This window comes from Protopterus annectens, chromosome 2.part2, assembly GCF_019279795.1.
Source record: "Protopterus annectens isolate FY-2018-M chromosome 2.part2, PAN1.0, whole genome shotgun sequence".
NCBI lineage: Eukaryota > Metazoa > Chordata > Ceratodontiformes > Protopteridae > Protopterus > Protopterus annectens.
In genome coordinates, this window is record NC_056730.1 from 1086536821 (window position 1) to 1086563244 (window position 26424).

Consider the following 26424-nt stretch of genomic DNA (forward strand, 5'->3'; position numbering starts at 1 on the left):
ATATTTGTGTTACTGTATTGTGCATTTTTAAAATTGTGCTGTTTTTCTATATTATTTCACTTGCTTTATAAGTAATTGTTTCCTTACAAATTCATGTAATGATTTTCATGTAACTTGGAGCTTTTCTCCCCAGGCCTCCACTGAAAATGGGTCCCAAGCCCAATGGACTTTCCTGGTCAACAAATGTCAATAAATAAATACATTTATATGGGATTCAAGATTAAATCCAATCTAAAGAGGAAGTCTTTACATTTCTAAAAAAGAAGGAGATTTGGTTAAATAAGTCCAATTGTAAATATGACATAACTGAGTTTGTACAAAATGCTGTCTTGGATGAATGAAAAAACAAAGAAAACTAATAGCAGATATAACAAAACAAAATATAGAGACATTTGGGAGAAACTTGAACATCTTAACTGAAGTAACAGTATGATGAACACAGAAATGAGAAAATGTCAAGAAACATTATTATTATTACGGAAAATTGATATAAACAATATAAAAAAGAATAGAAAAGAATGGTATGAAAATACAATTGAGAAGTTTTATTATATTTTTCCACGGAAGCATTTAGAAAAAAATAAAAGCTGTAAAAACAGAGGAGTAAAGAAACTTTTGTGAATGAATTTCCATGTGTAGATTTTCCAAAAGGAAGATGATGTGGTATTTCTAACTGATTTAAGTATTATTGTTTTCTCCTTTTCTGAAAATCTGAAATTGTTAACCTTTTCTGCATAATTCCATAGAGATTCATCTGGGGTTTGTATATCCGTTCTTAGTGTTCTATATAATCTTGATACTGAAAACTCATCATTATTACATAATGCATTAATTTTGCAAAAAAAGTGTTAGAATTTTGGGTCTAGATATGGATGTCATTAACTGACTTATTTTGAACTCATTTACTATATACTCTCTGAATGTTTGTATGTTTAGCCAATTGCTTTGATTTATGTTATATCTTGTTATGAGGGAACTCTAATTAGAGTCAAGGAATTGGTACCAGAACACTAATCCTTCCTTTCATTTCTCCTATTCTTTTTCATTTTGTAAGAGTCCAAACATTTGTTTGAAAATGCTATAGGAAACATTAAAAATAAAAAGGTCTCTTGTCTTATAATCTTTGTTCATTATTTGTTTAAAGTTCTTTATTATGTAGTCAATAAAGAGAGAGAAATTTTCTTTTTTACTTGTATTATAGCAAAGTTTTTTTATGACCAGATAAACTTTTTCTGTTTCAGAAAACATATCATTGTTTATTGTTTCCTCACTATTATCTACTAATATTATTTTATGTAAGTTTTAACAATTAGATGTGTACTTATAGTTTAGCCATTGACTTATGACATTGAGAATGATTGATTCTACATATAGTTCTAAGTGTGGAAAAGCTATTCTGCCATCATCCCAATTTCTGTAGTACCATGCATGACTAATTCTTGGTTTTTCTGGAAAACCATAGGAATTTAACTAATAAATGGTTAAGTTGCTTCATAATTTTTTTAGAAGGAGAAGCTATTATAGTTTGAAGATGTTCAAAATTTTAGGTAATATAATCATTTTAACTAAGGTTAACTTTTTTCCATGGTAAAGAACATTTTATTCCATTTGTTTAAATGGTCCTTAACAGAGTATATTGACATTGTGTAATTTATTTGTATAGTATCTTTCCAATTTCTTTTTATATATATCCCTAAATACTTAAACATAATATTTATCCAGTTAAAATTACTATAATTTTTAAGGATGGGGTTTGTTTTTTTGTTCTGCAAAATAGTTTCTGTTTTGTTGTGATTAAAATTTAAACCTGAAATCTTTTCAAAGTTATGTAGAGATTTTATAATGTGTTCATTTGAAGAGTCTATGTCCCCAATTGTTAATAAAATATCATCAGCAAAAAGCTGAATTTTGGAGTTATAATTTGCATTAATATAAAAGCTAATTATCTTGTCATTAGTTGTTATATAATTAGCTAAGGGTTCTATTAATATAGCAAATAATAAGGGAGATAAAGGACACCCCGCTTGGTGCCTTTCATTTTTCATAATTTTAAGTGGTCCTGATAAAAAACTCCAACTTCAATATATGACATAGAAGTGGTATATAATTTGCTTAACAGTTTTATAAAATCTGAGGAAAAATTATATATTTCTAACACTTTAAATAAATATGGCCAACTTATAGAATCAAAGCCTTTATCCAGATCCAAGCTAATGATTGTTAATTCCTTTTACTTTTTGTTTGCATAGTCTATTACGGTTAAAAGTCTAATGACATTATCTTGGACCTTTCTGTGTAAGATAAACCCTATTTGATCATCTGTTATTATTTTTGGCAAAAAGTGGTGTAATCTATCTGCCAGAATTGATGTAAAAATCTTGCAGTCCACATTGAAAAGAGAAATAGGGCAATAAGAAGTCACTAGATTAGGGTCTTTGTCATGCTTTAAAATGGGTAAAATCATGGCATACTTCCATGAAGGAAAAATACTGTCATTCTTTCTGAATTCTTCAAAGGCATGAATTAAGATCATTAGAGTCTCGTCTAGAAGTATCTTATATATTTCTCCTATTAGTCCATCAAGACCTGGAGGCTTGTTGATTTAATGTTTTGTATTCTTTCCTTAAGTTCCTTTAATGATATTGGTTTAAGTAGTCTAGTGTTTTGTTCCTTTGTTAATTTATTCTTTATATTGTCTTTCAAGAAATCATCCTTTAGAGTGTTGTCAGTATTATTTGAATTGGTGATTTTCACTGTTTTATGATGTGTTCTAAAGGCCTCTAATATTTCTTTTAGATCAGTTACATGTTTTTGTTTCTTCTTGGAATTATCTATAATTTCTTTAATATGGTTGGCATTTGTCAAGATTTTAGATTTAACTGCAAGCCTATGCATATTTTGGGATTGGTTGAATAAGTTTGTAGTTTTATTCTCTCTAGGTTTATTGCTACTTTGTGATTCAAAATTTCTGTGTATGTCAGGTTCAGTTGTTTTATTTCAGAAATTCTAGCAACATCCTTCATGTCTAAGTTCTTTTTTAATATATCAATTTTTGATTGTATTCTTATTAACTCTTTGTCCCATTCCTTCCTTTTGTTTAGATACCACCTGTTTGTTTTACCATATAAATATGATTTGAATCCTAGAGTATAATTCTAGAAGTCTCATTATTATCATTGATATAAAGAAATAGTTTTATTTCTTTTAATAGCCATTCTTTAAAATCCTTTAGTTTAGTGATATATGCAGGTAATCTCTGGCAGAAAGTCAAGTCCCTAGGTGTTATGTGTACTTTAAAGAAGATAGCGTTGTGTGTGGGTAGTGGACATGAACTGATCATAACCTCCTGTATCTTGGATATTAAGTCATTAGTAACAAATATCTTATCTATAGTTGTTTGTGTACCAAACCTATAAGAGTAATGTGTATATTGAAGGAATTCTGACTCTCTTATGACATAGATATCCTTATATTAGAAGTGCTAATAAAATTGTTTAGCCTTTTTGGTTGTGGCCGACAATCTAAAAATGCCATTTTTAGTAGTGTCACGTTTATAAAGGATACAATTAAAGTCCCCTGCACATATAATGTCTCCTTTAGATTTACTTGAGATTAATTCTAGATATTTATTTCCTGCTTCTGCTACGATGCCAGATATCCAGTATATGTTGACTAAAGTGATATACTTTCTATTTATTTCCAATGTTACCATACTCAACATAACATTTTTGTCTGAATATGAATCAATAACTTTAGGTGCAGGTAGGGATTTTTTCCACACGATCATAGTGCCCCTTCTGTTGGTCTTGTAATGTGATTCAACAATTATTGAGTATCCATTAAAAACATTCTATTTACATCCTTTTCTATTAAATGAGTTTCTTGTATGAAAGCAATGTCCACTTTGTTTGTTTTGAGATATTTACATAAACTTCCTCTCTTTATGGTATTATTATGGCCATTAGTATTAAGTGAAACATATTTATATACAGACATAATTGAAGACACATTTTTGCATTATGTATTCTATTATGGACAAAAATAACTTTAAACATATCTAATATATATTTGTAACTATATCCAACTCCAAACATAGGATATGATATTCCTGGTTCAATGAGCAAGTCATTGAAGCCAACTTCTACCATCCTACAATCATTGGCCATTATCGGTCTAATGCTTCTGCCATGGCTTAATGAACAGTACAATATGCTGCAAGATATGACAAGTCTCCTAATATGTGTAAGACAACTAAGCGACCCTTTAGGGTGTCATTAAATTACATATTAATTATTTCAGTCAGACAACTATGTCCATAAAATAAAGTATCTAATAACAGTGACAGAAGCCATACTATTTTCAAATGGTAAAAATTCTAAGTCTACTAAGTAGTAGAACATTTGTTACTCATTGCTGATAAGGAAATAAAGAAATGTACACATATTATATTACAGATTCTAGCTGACTTAATAGCATGCTTATATCAAACCCTCTATATTTTGTAATCGATACTAAAACTTTGCAATAAAATGCAATAAACATAATAACTTAGCTAGTATTTAACACATATTTCAAATGAATACAGTGCAAATTATATATTTACCAAACTTTTCATATCAACTTTTGCTGAACACATTATAACATTGTATAAGAATTGTGAGTAACAAATGGGAGAGGTCTCAAATAACTCTGAACATTATCATGTCCTGCCATTTTCTAGAGTAAGGGATGTTTCAAATTTCCCCTATTATATCTCCTTACTGTTGTATATATAAGAAATAACGAAAAAAAAATATCTATCTGTGTTACTGAATACATCTTCAGGAAATCACATATGTGTAAATTCTGTGGTCTGAATTAATAGATTTGTACATATCCATTAAGTCAGCATATGGTTAGATAAAGCATTCAGTACATATACTTCTAAACATATAGGTGCCAGTTTATCTTTTTCTTTTTCTTTTTTACCCATCATAGTGCAAACATATAGATCAAGAGTACAGCAATATTTCATTTTAATTTTATTAAACGGCTTCAGTTTACCTTGGCAGTTCTAGACATTATAGGCATTGTAAACAGCTGTCTATACCTATCAGGTTAATTAAACATGTTATTTTCATATTCAAAATGCTTTACTAAATAATCTTGCAAACAAAAACATTTCCAGTACCTTTTCCTGTTCAATTTTGAATGGGTTTGCATTTCTGAAGCTTTAATAACCTCGTACAGTTTGTTGTGAAGCCCAGCTACTGATATCCGGCAACCTTTCCATTGCACAGCATCACACAGTGATGACAAACATTCAAAGGTCACACAGTTCTTTCCTTCCTGCTGTAAATCAACAGGAGGGCCTCTGTGTGCAAGTAAACATCTGTACTATGTTTGAGACTCAAGTAAGTGAAGCTTTTAAACATTCTGGTGGTAAAAATTGTCTCGAGGGTAGTATTAGCAAGATTTGCGCATCTAAATAAGAATAAAGGGAACTGAACAAGCACAACCACCATGCGGTTTAACACTCTTCAAAAGAAACCTTGACGAGTGGATGGGAAACAGAAAGTTTACCTCGGGGATCACTTCAGTGGCGCTGTTGGACAGAGGCACAGGGAACTAATCTAAGGGGGTGGCGAAAGCCAACACATTCTGGCTAGGCTTATAAATGCCTTCAGGCAGATAGCCTAGTACCAACCTATGAACCTATGAACCTATGGTAAAAAGGAAGCTATTATGTTAATGGCACCTGTCACAGCTTGTTTAACAGAACCTGCTATATTGATAAGTACACTATAAAGGCACTATGGTATAAAACATATTGAATCAGTTGTAAACATAAAACATCAATTTCTCTACATTTCTACACTCAATTTCAGTATAGTATAATAAAGACAAATCTGTCTGCACTATAAGATCTGCATTTTTACTATTCCCCCTTTTTTATGTAACCCAAAGTGAACAACACTTTTAAATAGCAAGTATAAGTTGTTTCTTTCACCTCCCAACAGTAATTTTACTAAGTGGATATTGTACCTCCATGGTATTATATACTTTATTTCTTTATAAGCTTAATCTACATAAAGGCACAATGGATATATATATATATATATATATATATATATATATATATATATATATATATATATATATATATAAGGTTGCTAGCATAACAGTAGTACTTAGTGTCTATATAAGCTTCTGTTGTTGTTTGTCTTTCGGCTTTTTCTCGGTTAGGGGTCGCCACAGCGGAACTCCGGTCCACTAATGATTGGCAGTAGATTTTTTTTATGGTGCCGAGTTGCCAGCTCAACGCCCAACCTTCAACGAAGGCACGCCCATTCATGCATGTCTTTCAGAATGCCACTCGACCTGCGGGGAGGACATGCAGACTCCACACAGAAGGCACTCCCCACACTCCAGCTGAGAATCGAACGGGAGAACCTCTTGCTGTGAGGCAACAATGCTACCGCTGCACCAGCAACTAGATGTAGTTTAAACAGCCTGTTCATATAGATTTCTATTTTATAATTACCAGTGAGATATATATATATATATATATATATATATATATATATATATATATATATATATATATATATATATATATGGGTCTACTTACATGATCGACATTTCAAAATGTCGAAGACCATATGGCCGAGACTATATGATCGACATTTAAAATGTCAAACATGTAAAGAACAAAAAAAAAAAAAAACAACTAACACTCACCTTAACACTGCTACCAGGGGAGCAAGCCCCCCCATAACTTAAATATACCAACTCCAAGATCGCACTACAGTGCAGGAATGGAAATCTTTGCATTCCGCACTGTACGGAAATGCCGGTTCCGCATGGTCGGCATTTCAAAAGTCAATCATATGGTCTTGGCCGTATGGTCTTCAACATTTTGAAATGTCGACCATGTCAAGGGGACCCATATATATATATATATATATATATATATATATATATATATATATATATATATATATATATATATAAAGAAAGAACATTTTTACCTTTACCTTAGGGTTTGTTCATTTGATTTTATAACATTAAGATGAATTCTGTTAGATGGATAATATTACATGTGAAGATTAGTAGATTTATTTCCCTTGTAGTTTTTTATTAGTTTTGTCATTTGTAGATGGTTTACCATTGATAGCTTGTCTTTTCAGACTTGGTAGTGAAATATCTATATCTTCTATTTTGTCCAATAGCTTGTTTTTCTGAACAAAATCTGTTGCTTCTTCAAGGTTGTTGAATATCTTTTGCCCATCCGAGAGGGTAATCTTAATTCTTGCAGGGAATAAGATCTGAGCTTTTATATAAGCCTTTTTCAAACTTTTGATGAGAGGAACATATTCTTTTCTTTTTGATATTATAGTGGAAGTATAGTCATTATCAAACCTTATATTTTTCCCATTGAGTTGTATTGGATTTCCCGACCAAGCTGTTCTCAGTACTAGGTCTTTGTCCTGAGTTGATAAAAACTTTACTATAATAGATCTCACTGCAGCTGGATTCTTGGAGAGAGAAGTGTTGGATAGAGACCTGTGAGCCCTCTCAATCTCAAATGAGAAGGACTCAGGAAGGTTCAATATTTTGGGCAGCCATTCATTTAAAAACAGAACCATATTACATTTAAAAACAGGACCATATTACTTACTTCCATTTTTGTCGGGTACCCCATATATTCTGATATTGTTCCTTCTTGAGCTGGACTCCAGATCTTCTACTTTCTCCAGTAATTGGTTGTTTTGTTTTAGAAGGAATTCTATTTGAGTGTCATTTTCCATCTGTCTCCCATCAATGTCATTTACAGTTTTTTTCTGTGGCTGCTATTTGTTCAGAATGTTTAGTAATAATTTCTTTCAGGTCTTCTATTTGTTTCTTACTTTCCCTTTTCATGTTCTCCATAATTTTTTCTGCATTATCCATTTTCACAGAGAGGTTCTCAAGGGAGCCCGCAGGAATTTTTGCAGGGGGGTGCAAACCCGGAGCACCGCCCCCAACTCCTCCCCTTCAAGGCACCGCCCCAACTCCACCCCCTTCAGCCCTCCCAACGCGCACACACGCAGCCATTCCAGTATCTCATTACTTGGCTATTTCTCCCCAGTTGCCATAAACACTATTCAAAACTCTGTGTGCATACTGTTTTATGCATTACTTCTGCAATGATTACAGATACTTGGTTTTAATTTTCAACTTTTATTTCAAATTTTAGGGCCTCAGGGCCAATAGCCTAGTAACCTCCTATTTTATAGCACAAACACTGACAGACATTTGCTAAACTTAAACAAAGCAATAGTCTTACAATGAAAACAGACTTAGCATTAAAACTTCTCTACCTTTGAAACTCACATGCACGGAAACAGCATTGAAACCCACATTCAAATAAAATGCATCTGGCCAGTGGCAGGTTAAGGTTACCTTTGGACTGTTTTCAAATCATAGGCCCCTTGCACACATTTCAGAACCATACATAACTGCTTTGATTCACCTTCCTGATTGTATTAATTATAATATACAATAACTGAATTATATCCCTTGTTAATATAGCACCACTTAGAGTGTGTTTTATAGTTTTGAACATTTTTCCATTAAGCAATGAAACAAAACATATGAACCAATAATGACAAATTGCCCAATTCAGAACATTTCAACCATAAAAGACCACTTAAACGTCTATCATTACAATCTACCAATATCAGTCAATATGCATAATCTCTGCAGAAGTAAAAGTCATCTGAATAATTTCACATTAAAGAGATCTGAAACTAATGGAGAGGTTGTTGCTAGAAAACAGCTTTATATTTCAGTGTTTCATCTACAAATTCAGTGCCTACTGCCCTTAAACAATGAATTGCCTATGTTACATTTAAAAAAAATGCTAAGCTTGTATATTGCAATAGAAATAAGTGGCAAGCGGAAACACAGGTTCATAGTTACTAGGCATCTCATCCAAAGGAGGACTGCAGCACTCCACCCCTTAAAATACACATGTGGTGGGAGTAGAACCTACAGCCCTCTACATTAAGATGCAAGTATGCTACCTACTGTGCTAATAAGACTGTTTTGAACTTCTACACCACAACAGTGATACCATTTGCTAAACAAAACAGTTGCACATTTTAAGCAGACTTAGCATAAGCAGTAGTAAACTTCTCTTCCCTTGAAGCTCACAATTCCTTGAAAATAAATTCTACCTGCTGACTTTAAATATGGCATTTCACTCTCTCTCAAACACACACACATACCTCAACCTCTGTGAAAATCTGTATGGTTGAGAGGTATGACACACACATACATACCCCGACCTCCTTAGAAAGTGGATAGAACAAAATTGTTGCATTAGTATGCATTTTCTGAGGATATGAAGTTTAAAACTCAACTTCAGTCTTCAATGATTTGCCAGAAAAAAGACAATTTTATGAGAAACAATCTGAAAATATGAGGCAAAAATCTGGATAATTGTGAGGTATAAACCCCCCATACACCCCTCCCCTCCCTCTTACACACACACACACACACACACCTTTTAAACACACACACACACCATAGGTGCCAGAAGCTGTTAAAAACTGGGGGGGGGGGGGTGGAGGGAGACAGGGGCACTTAGTGAACTAAAAAGGGTAATTTTTTATAACTATTTGCTACCACAGCATAGGTTCACTTGGAGGACATTTTAAGCTTTGCCAATTCCCTTTTGGTGCTTGAATTAACGATTTCTGATTGGTCTTAGCTATCCCCATGGCTGATAATTGTATATTAGCCCTAGTGAGAACAACTGTGATCATACCATAGATAATTTGAGGGGGCCATGTAAGGGATGCAGCATTTAGGAACTGCCTCTGTCCATTAGTGGCATGAGGGGAAACCCTGGAGTACATTTTCTATTACCCATCCTTAGATCCAACTTGCATTTGAATATGGATGGATGAGCTTTGCTTTATTTTTATGGAAAGTCTGTTCCAGCAGTGGTAGTCTGTGATATAGATCCATCTCCCCACAACATTCAGTTTAGATATCTGGACTGAGTATTTCTGATGCCATTTGACTTGCTGATGTTCACTAGGTCCATCTGTATTATGTCAGAGGATGCTTTGTATGCCAGACATGTCACCTCTAAGGACTCTGTAGGATACTGAGTATAATAATAAATCTTTGAGGTAGTCCATGCAAGACCTATTGTTTAGGACTTGTATCCTTTTAGTAAGGTATCTCTGAAGATATTCCAATTGTTGCATGGGGCTGGACAGATACATGCCAAAGTGAGCATTATACAAAATGACTGACATAATGAGAGCTATCTAAAGGGGGACAACAACATCTCTAGATCTAGTCACAATCAATTTGTTTATAAGCTGTGCAATATAGAAAGGCTTTATGATGTTGGGCACATGTTGGTCAAAAGTTAGGTCACTGTACACACAAGTTCCCAAATGCCAAACAATTGGATCAGTTCTCAGAGAGCATTTTCATGATTTTGACACCAGTTATTATTTGGTTAAGTCATTTGGGGATTCAATAACTTCTAGCTTGCAGGCATCTCAAACTTAGCTGGCCAAAGCTCTTTGGTATTTCCTTTTACTTTTGAGATGTATATGCCAAACAGAAAGTCTCAGCACCAAACCCGGGGGGACTCCATTGGTGACTGGTCTCTTCCCCTGTTTTGATCTCCTGCATCCTGTGAGCCAAGCTGGCAATGCAGCTGGCGATGTAAGTGTTTGCCTCTACATTATTCATCTTTTGTACTACACCTGAGTGGGGGATTGTGTCAAAGGGCTTGGCCAGATCAAGGTAATATGGTGTAAACTTTTACCTTCATCCATTGCTTTGATAACAAGTCTCATGTCCCAACACCTTTGCGCAACGGTTCTTGGAATTCATAAATTCCAATGCCCTGGATCAACTAATCCATAGTCCCACCAGGGGCTCCAATATCCTAGACCTGGTCATTACCAACATGGGAAATCAATGCTCCATACCTATGGTCACCCCCTCGTTAGTCAGGTCTGACCATAACCTAATCACCCTTAACATCCACATCCCACCCCCCAGTAAAGAAACCACCATAAAAAACTTCTCCAAAGCCAACTTCATGCTACTCAAGTCAGAAGTGACAAACTTCATAACACCCATGCAGACGGGAACTGAAAGTTCAACTGCTGAATCCTACACTAAGGCACTGTACGAGCACATCCACTCATGCATGAATCGTGCCATCCCAAATAGAACCAAAATGCTCTCATCCAAAAAGGAAGCCAATCTGGTGGTCCCCTGCCATAAACAAACTTTACAACAAAAGGAAGAAACTTTTGCAGAAAAGAGGAAAATCCCAGGATGCAAAAACTCCCTTACTAGCCTCAGTAAGAAACTGAGATGCCTCATAAAATCCTCCAAAGCTAGTTACGAAAATAAAATTGCCAAAGATTCCAAAGACAACCACAAAGCATTCTATAACTATGTCAAGAATCTAAATGGCAATGCTCAGATCTGCTCTGAGCTAAAACAGAATGGCATTAAATATACTGATCCAAAGGATATTGCCAATATCCTGGCAGATCGATTCAGTGCCAACTTCACCCCCTCTCACCCCCTAAATGGCCCATCTCAATACCGGAAGATTGCCAAATTCCAGTAATAACGGCCACACAGGTACAAAATGCACTCTCTAAAGCCAAGAATACAGCATCCATGGGACCAGATGACATCCCGGGCTGTGTACTACATGAACTACAATATGAACTGGCACCTCACCTAAGTGTCATGTTTAATCATAGCCTCACCTCAGGTTTCGTGCCCACTGAGTGGCGCAGAGCTTCAGTTATCCCAATCCACAAGGGGGGATCCACCTTGGATCCTGGAAACTACCGTCCCATCAGTCTGACAAGCCTTATCTGCAAGGCCATGGAGCGTATTATCATGGAACTTATAAACAAAGACATTGGCAACCTTCAAACACTGGACCCCACCCAGTTTGGGTTTGTGAAGGGCCGATATTGTCTCCTGAACCTGATTGACTTCTTTGAATCAGTCTCCAGAGCCATGGACAAGGGTAAGGTGGTCCACACAGCCTATCTAGACCTTGCCAAGGCCTTTGATACCATCCCCCACTCTGGAATCATAGATAAACTTACTAAGTTGGGCATTAATCCCTATGTCACCCAATGGGTTGCTAAATGGCTTACTGATAGAACCCACACTGTAAAAGTAGCCGACTCCAAATCCAGCTCCAGACAAGTGACAAGTGGAGTACCTCAGGGTTCAGTCCTGGGGCCGTTCTTGTTTGGCATCTACTTCTCTGAAGTACAGGTCAACACTAAGGGACTCTGGCTAACAAAGTTTGCAGATGACTGCAAACTGGGAGCCATTATTGAATCCCCAAATGATGTTGATACTCTACAAAAGGGCCTTACAGAAACAGATGCTTGGTGCCAGAGCCATGGGCTCAAGCGCAATGCCAAGAAATGTATTGTTATCCCCTTTGGGAAAAACATGTATCCATGAATTACCATATAGGTGGCAGTACACTAAACACAGAAAGTGTGATAAGAGACTTAGGGACACAGGTGGACAGTGGTCTCACCTTCGATAACCACATCGCCACAACAGTCAGGAAATCCTTCTATGTGGCACACCTCATCACGAAGGGCTTTTCATCCAGAAAAAAGGAGGTCATTGTCCCACTGTACTCATCCCTCATTAGACCCATTATAGAATACAACGCCCCATTTGGTATGTACCTCTCAAGACATCTGCAACAACTGGAAAGGCCACAGAAATACCTCACTAAAAGAATCACAGTCCTAAAGCAGATGCCCTACGCTGACCGCCTTAAAAAACTCCAGCTATACTCTGTTGCATATAGTCTACTCAGAGGCAATCTCTGCTTAACATACAAGGCCATGTCAAACCCAGAGCTGTTGGACATGCTACACTTAAAGAAATCCCAATCCCTCAGAGCTACACGCTCCAGGGATCTAAACCTTGTCATCACAATAAACAAAACATGCTGGAGGGATAGGTTCCTGACCCAGAGACTCCCCAGACTCTGGAATAGATTGCCCATACATGTCAAGCAGAGTGCCTCTTTGGACCTCTTCAAGAGGAACCTTGACGATTGGATGGGAGAAAGGAAATTCACCCAGGGATCACGTCAGTCGCCCTGCTAGACAGGGGTCCAGGAAAGTAAATAATGTGGGAAGAAATAGCCAGGGAATTGTTATGGCTAGGCTTGTATAGGCCCTAGGGCTGATAGCCTAGTACCAACCTATGAACCTAAGAGTAAAGCTTAACATTTTCTCATGATTTTGAGCCTTTCACACTTTCCTCTGGGCTGTTTTCAAACATATTTTAGGGCCATGCATACATGTATGCATTCCTTGATTCACCTTCTTGATTGTATTAAATTATATTCCTTGTATAATACAGCACAGATTAGACTTGTTAGAGTGCATTTTTAAATTTATTGTTTAAACATTTTTCCAGTAGGCAATGAAACAAACATGCATTAACCAATAATGACAAAACTGCCCTATTCAGAACATTTCCATGATAACAGTCTACTTCTACACACAACTGCATTTTAAATTTATTGTTTGAACATTTTTCCAGTAGGCAATGAAGCAAAATGCATGCACCAGTAATGACAAAACTGCCCTAGTCAGAACATTTTCATGATAACAGTCTACTTCCACACACAATATATAAATACAGAATCACAGTAGTGTAAGCCATAGGCATGTTGGCTACAGTAACCTTTGTGAGATACTCTGCAGGTGTGGGTATGTCTGTCTAACAGCGTACAGCTTACTGTGAAAAAAAATCAGTACTTAAAATGGCAAGAGCTCTGTATCATATACAGCAAAGCAGCAGTCAATCCCCTGCACACTGACATATAAAATAAGCTCTTACTAATCAAAAATATTTCAGTAAATTCTCAGCTCCTACCTGCATTATGCATGCAATGAAAATTTTGCCAGTCTGGAAAAGGTGGGGTCTACAACCTTGAATCTTGGGGTACTATAAGTAATTATAGCCTGCTTTAAAAGGAGCAGTCAAAAATGTTTCACCTTTTTATTCAAGAAATTTGGGCAAAGCCAAAACAATGGACAGAGTCCCAAAAAAGGAACAAATTTTAAACATTCTTTTTTATTTGTAAACCAGGTAAGCCTACTGAAAAAGGTAAGGAAAAATACCTGCCCCAAAAAATGAAATGAGCAGCTGCAACTGTCCCAATACACCTTGCATTGGTGTGCTGTGTTTTCATAAGTGGTGTGCATGTTAAAAGAAAAAGCACTTGTTTAAAGGGGAAAAAAAGTTAAAAGAAAAACAGTTTGTGGAGCAAACAGCAGTAGGTATCCAGCTTCTTTAACCGGGCAGCATATGGCATCTGTTTGAGCCCTTTGATCCTCTTATGAGGTACTTTTGGGGTCTTTCCAGTTGCTGCAGGTGTCTGGTAAGGTACATCCCAAAAGGGGCATTGTACTCAATTATGGGCCTGATGAATGTAGAATAATAATAGAAATGATACCATTCATTCCACTTGGCAGCATTTTTCTTTCATGTACCAAACATAGAATGAATAGTGAGTTTTGTAGGAGGTTGAAAAGACATGATTAACCTCAAGTCTTTTCATGAGACTGCATTTAAGTTATTGTATTTTTACACAACCTCACATTCTTTCAACATCTCAGTAAGCCTCAAAAAAGAGCATCACAGAAAAGAATGACTTGTGTATTTGTTACTCATTCCACTATAGAACACTGGTGGCACTGAAACACATGCAGGGTCTTATCTTATTATTTTAAATCCAACAGCAGCTATAAAAATACAACTTTGAGAAGCACGCAAATACTTAAAATGCAGCTTTGTTTAGTTTACCTAAATACCAGAAGGCTATGTAGTGGAATAACTACTCAAGGGAAGGAAATCTAATTTTAAATCCTCAGACTCTAGCACTAATAGAAACATGATTCAAGTAATATTCTATGGACTTGAAAGGTGCAAGGAAGAATAAAAAGTAAAACCAGCTTAAGATTCACCAGCTCCTTTATCTGATTTATTTTTATACTCTGCAAATAAATGACAGGGAACTCCCATTTATGCCAAAAGTATATTTTGATCCCAGTGCATAGACGTTAAGAAAGTATATCAGTGTACCTTATATCTTTTGAAACATCACACATGAGCCCACACAGGATGCCATTTACTCATGTCTACCATTCTGTAGTTTGAAGAACATGCTGATTGTGATATTGTCAGACTCAATAATTTTAGTACTCCTTGGGAACCAATAGAGTTAAATGTTTTGACCAAGCATTTGGTTACTTTCAAGTCATTCAGACCCAGGCTGAGTCTGGAAGTTTAACAGGCACTGGTACATGACAGAAATTAATTAAATGCGCCCTATCCATTCTCCTCTCACAGACACAGACCTTAACTAGAAAAATAATTATTTACCACCATATATGATTTAGAAGCATGCTCGCTCTCAAATGGGCATGAACCCACAAGAGTATGTACATGTGCACACACACAAGCTCACACTACTCTAATTCACTGCTTACAAGAATTAAAAAAAAAAAAAAAAAACACTTTTAGACACCAGCTCATAGAAGTTGAGTGTATGCTCTAGTCTATTAAATGGTACTTCCTAAAATGTCTTCCTTCTGTAGATCTATCAGTCAAAATATTCAACTGAACTGTTAAGATTGTTGACTAACCAAATCCTTCAAATAGACATAAAAACAAAGGACAAAATACATTTCTGAACAACATTGGCTCATTTGTGAGGTAATAAAAAATAGGTCTGCAGTTTGAAAGTTTGCAAAAGTAAGGGCTGTGAAAAACCCAAAAGATGACCAAACATGGTGAGTGGCAGAATAAAACTCAACTATACAGACAAAAGAACTAGCACTAAATGACCAGACTCCCCAAAAGACCCATACAAAAGATTTGAATAAAACTCAACTATACAGACAAAAGAACTAGCACTAAATGACCAGACTCCCCAAAAGACCCATACAAAAGATTTATATAACTATTGTCAAGATCTCATTAGACCTGCTACACAAAATTGCAATATAAAATGATTAAACAGTCCCTTCAACTCCTCTAAATCTGGAGTATAATAAAAGACATGACAACAAAAAAACATACAGTGCATGCAAACCCCCTTCTTTGTGAAAACCCACAATAATATTGTCAGTATATTCTTACCTGTTTGTATCTTTTCAAATGTCTACCAACACATAACTTACAATTGCTGTCTAAGAACCTGTATGGCACATTGGCACCCTCTCTTTTTAGGTAACTAAGGTAGTAAACAAATACAAATATAAATCTCACTCTTTCTAGTATGTATGTACACACACACACACACACGCCAGCTTACTCACTCTGAAAAGCGTCCAGATTCCACAGCACACCTGTTTCCACTCCACTCCATCTTCAGTCAGTCCTCGCAAAAGAAAAACCCGTCAGACCATCAGCAGAAACTGCTTCTAAAACCATCCGTTTCAGTTCCCGCTCGCGCCATGCGATGATGTCAGCATACGTTACCACCCATAGTCCACGCTAGAGTCTGGAATTCAAATTCCCGATATAGAAACAGGTTGCAAACACCTGTTGCATCTGTGCGATGGGACAGGATGCAAAGGGCGCTCTTAAGGAGGAACGCCTGCCCTTTTAAAAAAAAAAAAAAAAAAAAAAAAATTTTTTTTTTTTTTTTGAAAATGAAACTAATCCCAATTAGCCGATTCCAGGGGGGTGCAAGTGCACCCCCTTGCACCTGCCTGCGGGCGCCCTTGGAGGTTCTGTATGCTGAACATTATTGTATGAAGTTCTTGTTTTATGGAACTGTCTTGAGGAGAGGCTCTTGTATGACTCGTGGTTTTATCCAGTTGTACTAAGCTGTAGAATTTCTGACAGGGAATTTCTTGATAAAAGTGACTGAAAACTCAGGTTTCTTCTTTGTAGATAATCCACAATATCAAGAAATATAACTTGTGAGAAAAAACTTTGAAGTTTTTTTAAGTTAGAACATAAAAATCCTGTCAGAAACAATCTTTACAGGCAGAGCATCAGAAAAGTGTTGCTGTCACCTAGGCAGCTTAGCCACGCCCCCCACAAAATTCTAAGTTCTGTTATGACATTTGATGAAAAGGCAGAAATTTTTACTATATTATAGCTTTATCTTTACTGGAAAAAAGTACAGCTGTTTTAACTAATTTGTGGCTAACAGTATTAACATTTGTGCACAGCACTTTAGCCGTGAGTAAAATTATTTAGATGTTTATCATAAACAGTTGCCAACTTAGTTGACAACAGGAAAAATGCACTCTTCCTTAAGAGAGAATCTTTAAGCCATCCTAGGAACTATAGACCATAACTTGCTTTATGACAATATATACATTGTACACTGGATTTGATGTTAATAGAGTTTAAAGCCATTTAGAGTATAAGCATGTAGTCATGGAAATAGTATGTTTTTGCTCAGATTAGCAGAAGCATTTTGAATTTAAGCATGACATGAACTGAGTACAAAAAAGCATTTGACAGTGTTCTATATTCATGGATTACAGAATGTTTACAGATGTATAAATATACTCTATACTTAAAAATTACATAACAGTCACTTTAAATGGTAACATCCACTTTACAACTAAGTCATTGTGAAGGGCAAATTACTATCCCAGGGACAAAAGTCCAAAGTGTTATACTCCAGAGTGATTCTTTGTCACCACTGCAATTTTTGCCTTGCCTTTAGCCCATTACGCTGTTTACTTATCAGACTAGGTCATGGCTACAGCTTAAATGCAAGAAAACAACCTTCAAATGACATCTCACTTACCTTTTGAAGATGACTTAAAACTATATAGCTCAACAGACAAGCAACTAGAAGTGTAATTACAAATAGTTAAAACACTTGGTTTTGATAAATGTACAAAAGCAATATTTATAGCAGGAAAACTAAAGCATCAAAAAAATAGCATCTTGGAAGAGAAATGTAATATAAAACAACTGTTACAACCGTCAGTATACAAGTATCTGTGAATAGATGAAGAGTGAGCAATAAAGAATGGACAAATGAGAACAAAGCTAGTAAGAAGTATTTTAGAAGACTAAAAGTAATAGTGAAAACTGCCTTGACATCCAGGAACTAAGTTCGAGCAATAAATCAGCTTACTTTTCCTGTTCTTACTTAAAAGCATTTGCAGGAAGATTGCTTGTCATGTGTGAAAATTTTATAAATATGTTTGTTGGAAAAAATGGTCCTAAAAAGTGTTGGATCAGCTGGTCAGGGGAAACAAATAAAAATGTTTCATGTTTATCAAATGATATATAAAAAACAGTGCATATCATAATGACATGTATTCCCTAGTCTGATGGGGGTATGTAATAACCAGCTTTCCACCCTAAATACTGGAGTCATACAAGGCTCAGTTTCATGACCTTTACTATTTTCTTATTTCATCAATGACCTACCAAAAGACCTGCTCACTCTAAACATCATGTTTTAAAAGGACAGTATTCTACTCCATCATTCAAATAAATGGCCAGGAAATCTTCAAACTCAGTTCCAGTAGTTCTTCTCCAGTCTATGCCTCTGGGTTATTAATAACAAATGTTTGATTAACCATAATAAAACTAAAGTTATATTATTCTCCTCCCCTCACAAATTCTATCATCTACCAGTTATTTCTTTTACTGAAAATAAAACAATATTATGCCCTATGTTTTGGAGTATAAGTACACAGGCCTCACTAATGATTGTTGTCTGACCTTCTTTCCCCACACTGAAAACATTACCAATCAAGTCCTTTCCCAGATAAAACTATGCTACAGAACCTCCCACCTTCTCTCTCCAATAGGTAGATGGTCCTTAGCTAAAAATGTATTTCTATCTAAACTGGGATATGGCCAACCACTGTTAACATTTCATTCAGCATACCATGCAGAATGGCTGCATGCTATACTAAAGAAGATACAGTATGCAGATTTGTTTTTTTATGCTAATTCCCACTCTCACAACGTGCCTGCCTCCTTTTACAAATATTAAATTGGTTCCCTGTTACTGAAAGAGCAACCTACTTACCTGCCTTGCTAATATATAAAGTTTTAAATGAATCTTACTGCTGTCCTCTAAAAACATTACTCCCTTTTAGAGAGCAGGTATATTCTGTACAAACCCCCAGGATAACATCATATCCCCTAGTATGCCAGCCCTGGTTGAAAGAGTTTCTTCCAGACTAGGACCCATAGTATACAATAATTTCCTTCTGATATAAATGGTAAATACACATTGGACAGCTTCAAAGAAGCTATAATGGAATATTTACATAAAGACTCAGCTTACAAATGTTTTAGGGGCAATGGTTAGCTCCATCAGATCACTACTTTAATTAGCCAACCACACTGAATTTGTTCAAAAAGGACTAATTATTTGTCTGTCTTCCTATTTCCATTGCTATTATAGAACAACTGTTCTTTTCATATAACTGAAATGAATCTTCTTTGTTAATATTTCTTTTGTTGTAATATCTTTGTATATTTATTGTTTTCTGCTTTGTGACTTTCTATATCCTAGTCATGGCTGCCAAGGGTCTCTGAACCTACCCAGTATTAAAAAAAAGTAAATAAATAAAATTAAATGAAAAAAAAATATGGACCTCCTTGAAACTGGCTATATCTCTATGTATGCAGCTGTGGGACTGTATGCTTATGTACCAACATCATCAGATCCAAATATAGTAAAAGTTCTCAACCATGAAGAAAAACAATTGAATGACATACTTGCTCAGACTAGCAGAAGCATTTTGCAAAGGACTGGGAATGGAAATCAAACCAGAAATGGAAAAAAGAGGTAGAAACATAAAGATCATGATCAGAAGAAAAGTGAAGAAAACTTGAAAGCCCACAATCCTAGTGCCAAATACAGAAACTGTTCATCAAGATTTGACACATGAATAACTAAGAACAGATGAACTTACACCAAAAGATGAAAAGTTAATAACAACAGGTCAAGATAGTGGACTACATACATGCTGGTTTACAAAGCCTATAGAAAATATGGGAGATACAGAGAAATGTGGGTTATGCATTCCAGAACTTGAAGCAGTTGCATGTGTTGTTGGCTGTGTCATAGTCATATCTGAGTGTCTGTACTGATAGGCGCAACATTGTAGCAAGACCATTACATGGGAGATTCTGCATCTACACCACTAAGATATGTTGAAAATGAGTACTGATCACACTGGTCACCCAATACCAACAGTCAAGGAAGTAGAATCAAGAAAAATTAATATTGTTGTCAAAGAAAAAAAAAATAACAAAAGTAGCATGAATGATTGAAATTGCTACACCTTGCAATTATAGTGATCTGCATTCTAAAATATATAAAATATGCAAATATGCAAGCTGAAACTAGAGCAATGAGGAATAAACAACATGGATTAGACTCCCCATCCATTTGAAACAAAGATCATCCCTGTTCATATTGAAACACAACTTTGATCTGTGGATGAGAAACAGAAAAAATTACCCCAGGACTGCCTCTGAACTACTAATGGAAAGAGACAGCTTCTAATCCTTTATCCCATGCAATGGTCCCCTGAAATTATCTATAGCATGTTGCCAGTTATTCTCATTAGGGAGAATATATAATTATTGACCATGGGATGAGTAAGGCCAGTCTAACACCAAATAGGATAAGGTAATTCAAACTCAAAAGGGAAGTTGGCTAGGCTTAAAATGGTCCACAAAAGTAGCCAGCATAATATTTACCTATGAACCTATCAATCTGTGAACCTATAAAGACACCAAGATGGCTCCAAACATAGTAGGGGTAACAATGCTATAAAAAAAATTGTCAAGCTTATTTAAATATGCTACCAGTGCATGTATCTCCATATGAACTGCAGGAGGAGGCAGTTTGGGGTAGATTGTGGGTGCTGAGAAAAGCAGTCTTGGCAAATATCAAAGACTAAAACAATACTTATTTCATGGACTTTAATCACACACTGACTTAGGAATGGGCTCCAATCTTGCCAATATATTAGAAACTCAAAACATTTGTTGAAATTAAAAAGGCAGAAATATTTTAGCCAACAAAGAAGTTTCCTTTGATTAATTTATGTGTCACCCAAGGAGTCCCTTTTTGTAGACAGAGCAATGTGTGATTTAGCAATGCAGCAAGTGAGGGTTCTTTTGATGAAGACATCTTTCCAAACACATTTATGGCAGCTGTCTACCTCAAGTGTAGCATACACAGGTGAAGTAAACCCAGTGTCTTTTTCTTCAGGTTTTAAACAAGTTTCAGATGCAGTAATATCAGACTGGCACAGACTGGTTTACATATGAAGAACGTATGATTTCCTTTTAATATCTTCATTTTCTCAAATTCTTTACCTTAAAACATCTTACAATAACACCCCACCTACCTTCACTGTTCTCACAATTATGAGTTCAGAAATTCACAAACTACTACTTAAACCTGGCAATTAGTGCAGAGGATTAAGGCTATCAACTGTTAATGAGCAGCTTCCTGTGGTTTAGGGTTTGAGTCCCTCAGGCACCATTTGTGTTATGCGTGACTCTGACCAAGTCATATAATTAGGCACTACTCTGGGGTAACTGGGAAAATGGGATAAGCTCCTCAATGGCCTTCTGGAATGCTTACCTTATAACTAACAATGGATCTCCTGTAAGTGATAGCCTTCCACCTGAATTGTTTAAAGTCTGTGTACTCTCTGGCACATAACCAGGAGCAATTCTAATAAACTGAACCATTGCAGAAGTTCTATACTGTTAGAAACAATCCAGTGTGGTCTCTTCACAGCCCTTTATAATTATACTTCTCCCCTTTCATAAATTATGGGAAATGTGTGCATAAACAACTCCTTAACTGCCTACTAAGTTATTACCTAATATGGGTCAACACAGATTTAGACCTATCCGTGGAATTAACACAGCACGTTTTGGTCTTAGTGAAAATATCCACAGGGAACTGAACTCAGAAATTATGCTGATACTATCTTTCTGTATCTATCAAGGGCATATGACACTATGGCCAGTATTCATAGAAAGTTATGTAAATCCATTAAGAATTTTGGGGGCATTCATGAATGAGTGCAGCTGAGCTATGATTCATTGAGGCCATTTATGCCAATGCATGGTGACTTCAAATGTATTTATGCAAATGAGCAGATAATGACATGGAAATGAGGAGTGATGTAAAATCTTCTTATGTTAATGAAGACTATTTTACATGATTTGCATTTCATAGTAAATTTTTCCTGTCTTTCCACACTGGTCACAGATGTGCTATAAAAAAAGGGAAGCATCGCCAAATCTATCAGAGCTGCAAATGACAAAAATGCGATCTCTTGGGTGAGTGTTGCTCTTTCGAGGTTAGAGTTGCTTGCCTTGGCTGGGCCAAAACTATTTGTGCCCAGTGGTACTCACCCACCAAGGAGGTCAAAATATGAGCAAAGGATTATGCATTATAACTTCGATAATAAGTAAATCCTTGATAGGTTTAAAGTGAACAGGGACATTATAATGGTCTTACTGGACATGTATGACCCCCATCATACCTTTTAACATCTGAGCATAAGAAATCTGGACAAAGCCAAAATTAATAGGGGGATAAAGGCCTAGAAATAGGTACAAATTTTAAATATTGCTCATATAAACTCTGAAATTTGCTAGAATAAAGGTTTTGTGTTACCATGTATTTTCTGAAGGATATGAAATCTGAAACTCAAATTTCTATTGATATTTAGTGAATTCAGTTCTCACTGATTTGCTAGGAAAGCCAAAAATTTTATGAGGAATAGGCCAAAAATATTAGGCAAAAATCTGGATAGTTGACAGCTATGATCCCCCCATAGGGACAGTGGAGGAATATGTGGACTTCATATTCCTGTGGACACCAAATAATGTATAGTCTTCACTATACTTGCTATGGGGGACCTTCCACAGACAGAATGGGGAGACATTGGTGATCTCACTGGCTTTTGCCTCTAGGATACTGAAGCAGTTCCTGGATGTAATCTTGGCACATGTGAATCAGTACATCTATTTCCTAGTGTGACCTCAGGACCAAGCCAGGAGTATGCATTTCTTTTATAGGCTGGAACATTTCCCTGAGGTGCAATAGATTGTGTCCATGTTACAATTATCCCCCCTGGTCCACACGGGGAGTGGTACAGCAATAGGAAGGGCTACTATTCCATCAATTGCCAAGTAGTGTGTGATGCATGGGGTGCAGCACCAATGTCTCTGCCCAGCATCATGGTGGTGCACATGATTCCCATATCTGGCACACTGGTTCACTCTACCACCTCTTCCTGCATGGTAGGATGCCCAGTAGTCATCTTGTTGGTAAGCTGAATTTCTTTTTTTATGTTATTAAATTATTTATTTATGTTGAACTGAATTGCTAAATAGTAATTTTTATTTTTCTGTTTTGTATCCCCCTTCTCGCTCCCTTTTTTTTTTTTTTTTTAAGTGATGTCAGATATCCACTGGAGCTATAGATTATGACAACAGTGTTCTTCTGGAGCTGCAGAGGAGACATATAACACATCCCCATCCTAGACCCGTATTGCCACTGAGAGGGTGTTTGACCTCCTGAAGACCCATTTTAGTGTCTGAATGAGTCTGGGGTTGCCCTACAGTATGACCCAGCTACTGCATGCAGCATATTTACTGTCTGTTTCATTCCGCATAATATGATCATGCAGCGGTCTGGCGGTGAAGTGACCCATGCTGTTACTGCAGCTCCAAGTTCTAGTCCCACATTGACTAATGATGACCAACCAGCAGCAGTAGTAAGGGACCTCATGCATCAGGTTCGTGCATGGCATGCAGCTGCACAGGTTAAGAGACAGCTTTTAACCCAGATCAATTCCAAGACATTCAGGTTAATGTTTCCTTTTTTTGTAAAAAACACATAAGAGTATAACTGATACATGCAGTGATATTTGTTGGCTATACTGTGTGGTGCATGACCTGCTGTCACTGTTTATCTGACATTCTCATTTTATTTAAACTAGTTTTGTATTACTTCCTGCTTGCTTGAAAGCTCACTGATTTCTGTTCAGTGATGCTGAAAGGCATCAAAATGATAAATAAATCAACAGTTGTACTTGCTGTACTGAATAATTTCCACTTTAATTATTTATTCACCATGTAATAGAAAGCAATATTGGTAACAATGAAATATTCAGTTACATATGTCATTTCTGTTTACTGACTTCTGTCTTGCTGCACATCAGATTGTTTTTAGTGTCATTCAAAATAAATTTTGACCTCAGAAACTGTCATCATTTGTGCAGTGAGGAGGGTGTAGTGGCAGCAGTTAAGGTTACATGACAGGATGCATATTTTCATGTGTCATTTCCTTATGATGTAATGAACTTGAAAATGTTTGGTCATTACTTCTGTGATTTCTTATGGGATTGTAACCAGAAGGAATGGCAATCTGTGTATCATTGTTTTTTGTCCATTGTTCATTCATGAACTTAATAGGTATACACAGAATTAAATAAGAAGTTCTGTAAATGCTATGAATACAGAGTATGGTGTAACTAATAGATGTAAAGGGAGTAACTGAATATGTATACAACCTCCCTCACATCTAACAAAACCACATAACAACTAAACAGAAAGATTTGTCAGTGAATGTAATTGTATTTCCAGATCAATTGAATCATACACATTTCCTGTCGATAGGCCTGGTGATGGCCCAACTGATTTGGAGGATGGGCTACCATATGAACTATAACATGAGTTAGTGCAATGGTGTGATCTACTGGAGGAAGGTGATCCTACTGTCACTAAGCTGACACTGCTGCATGACCATGATCATGACCTGGAACATGAGGTTATCCTAGGTGCAGATGGCCACTGACATGGTCTGTGAGAAATGTGTTGTGATTGTTCACAGTGAGTGATATCATTACTATATTAAGAACCAGTAGAAATACTATGTGGTCTCCCTCCACATGTCCAGACAGTACCTCATCCCTAGCCCCTCATAAGATTGATTCGAGCTCAACTCTGGTGTGTCCAAACTAGTGTACAAATGGGGTCTGTAACTGATGCTCAGTGTGCCACCATACTATGTATCAGTGATACCATGGCATTATCCCTGTTTTCCACCAGTTCAAGATAATGTTGGAAATCATCACACATACCTGTAGGATTCTGCCAAATTCTAGCTGACTCTCTGTTGCACTGGTCTGAGCCCTAACAATATCACAGTGCATTTTTTATTTGGCAGACAATGCTTTATTTGTTTCCTGAGGTAATTGTAAAATATTCCTGCATCTGACACCTCCTTGTAATGGAGTCATTGTGGAAAATGTGGCCTCAAAATGTCTGCCATAATCTTCAAAGTGTTCTTCTGTGTATGGAGACACTAATGCAGACATGCAGGTTTGTTCCTGATGTACAAGTGTGAGTGGAATGTTAGCCTGTGTTTGACTTTGTGATGCAGTGTCACTTTCTATAGAGTTACTAACGTGAAGTGAGAGAACCTGCCATTAAGCTTAGAGACTTCAAGTTGCATCATAAATAGAACTATATTATCTTCAGCAGCAGCAACACTCTTTCTGACTTCATCCATAATTATAGCTCTCAACCTCTAACCACAAAATATCTGGAAAAGACATAAATAATGGGGAGAACAAAGCTATTAAAATAGGGACACGTGTTAAATATTGCTCTTATAAATTTAGAAAGTTACTAGAATAAAAGGTGTTGTGCTACCATATATTTCCTGAAGGATATGAAGTCCGAAACTCAAATGCCTGTCATTATTTAGTGAATTCAGTCCTCATTAATTTGCCACAAAAATCCAGAAAAACACAAATTTTATGAGGAATAGACTAAACATATGAGGCAAAAATCTAGACATTTGCTTCTGCTGCTGACTTTGTAAAAGAAATCATAGCAAAACATTAATAATGCTGCAACAGATATGGTATAGTATGCTTAAGGGGGGCAGTACTGAGAAACTTAGCATGCACTCTGTCTTCATTTTCATTAGTTGCTGATGTACAAGGCTCACCTAATAATAATGGACTGTGATTATTTAATTACAACACTCTTTGTCACCTTTCAATTTTGACTATAAAACGGTGTACATTTTAAACCAACCTTCAGCAACTGATGAATGTAATGCTGCTGCAGACTTTGGTTTGCTGGAGTAGTGTCTACACCACCTCTAAATATTCCATTTGCAGCATATTGTGTATCATAGACATCTCCATGGATGAACTGAAAGCATTCATCATCTGGTTATAACGTAATACGATTTGGAGCCCCCCCCCCCCCCATAGTGGTGCTGGAAATTGCATTCTGTTTGGCCTTGCTTCTAACATGTGCTACCATATCATTTGCCCTTCTTTGCACTGT